General features: G+C 39.9%; 1 pseudogene; it reads left to right on the plus strand.

The window, feature by feature from the left end:
* Nucleotides 1-378: 378 nt before the first annotated feature.
* On the plus strand, nucleotides 379-530 carry LOC142357681 (5.8S ribosomal RNA; annotated as a pseudogene).
* The last annotated feature ends 662 nt before the right edge of the window (nucleotides 531-1,192 follow it).

Consider the following 1,192-nt stretch of genomic DNA (forward strand, 5'->3'; position numbering starts at 1 on the left):
AGTATTATGTTGACGTTAGTAGGCCCTGGCCGAAAGCGCAGCATGTGAAAGGTATAGATAAAAGTTATCGTTGCAGTCAGTACTGTGTAGTTACTAGTAGCTGGATTTAAGCTCGAAGTGAGACACTGTTGGTGAAACTTCATCATGAGAACGTCACAAGCTGATCACGCTCTATGATATGACTAGTATTATGTTGCTTATAGTAGGCTAAGCGCAAGCCGAAACATCAACATGTGAAAGTCGTAGAATTTTGCGATCAAACTGTGGCTAGTACTTTGATGATGCTTGTAGCCAACCGAATTGGTTGAAAAGCCCAATAAGTAAGCTAACTTGGGAGAGCTTGTTGGAAACCAAATGCTACTAGATTGGTCCAAATACATCCTTCAACAGGGGATCACTTGGCTCGCTTTACGAAGAGGAGCACAGCTATATGTGTTAATTCGGTATGAATCGCAAGATTTGTTTACCGACCTCTCTAACGCAAAAGGCGGTCTCGGCTTCGGCTGTTGACTGCGTCCGATTCAGGGTTATATAACTCTCGATTGAACACATTGATGTTCTATTGTTGGTGCTTCCAATAAAATTGGAACACTTAAAGCAGAACCGATTCAAATAATAGCATTCTGATCAATGATTGCATTCCTTGATCAAGAACTGCTGGAGTCATTGTGATGGCGAATTTTCTTCATAAGAAAATTGCAAAGAGACGGAACTTAATGAGACTAGTATTATGTTGTTTCTAGTAAGCGGAAGCTGAAACAGCAACATGTGAAAATCAAGTTTTGTTCAATGATCTCGAGGCGATAAGTACTATGAAGCAACTAGTAGCCTAAGCATGACTCAGATTTGAGACAGTCAAAAAGACTGGCGAAACTTCTTCACATGAAAGTTACATAGAGAACTACAAATGTATACAGCGAGTATTATGTTGTTTCTAGTAGGCGAAAGCTGAAACATCAACATGTGAAAGTTGTCTGCAAACTGTAGAACGATATGTGATTAGTACTGTGCTGTTACTAGTAGCCAGTCTGACTGTAGAAGCCAAGACAAAGGGAAACTAATGCATCTGAAAAGGACAAGTTATGGAAAGGTATGCACGATAAGTATTATGTTGTTTCTAGTAAGCGGCAGCTGAAACATCAACATGTGAACGTCGTTGTGTACAGTAACCTAGAACTATATAGTCCTTAGT

The sequence above is a fragment of the Convolutriloba macropyga genome, unplaced genomic scaffold (assembly GCF_964194025.1).
Source record: "Convolutriloba macropyga unplaced genomic scaffold, txConMacr16.3 SCAFFOLD_4480, whole genome shotgun sequence".
NCBI classification, from domain to species: Eukaryota; Metazoa; Xenacoelomorpha; order Acoela; family Convolutidae; genus Convolutriloba; species Convolutriloba macropyga.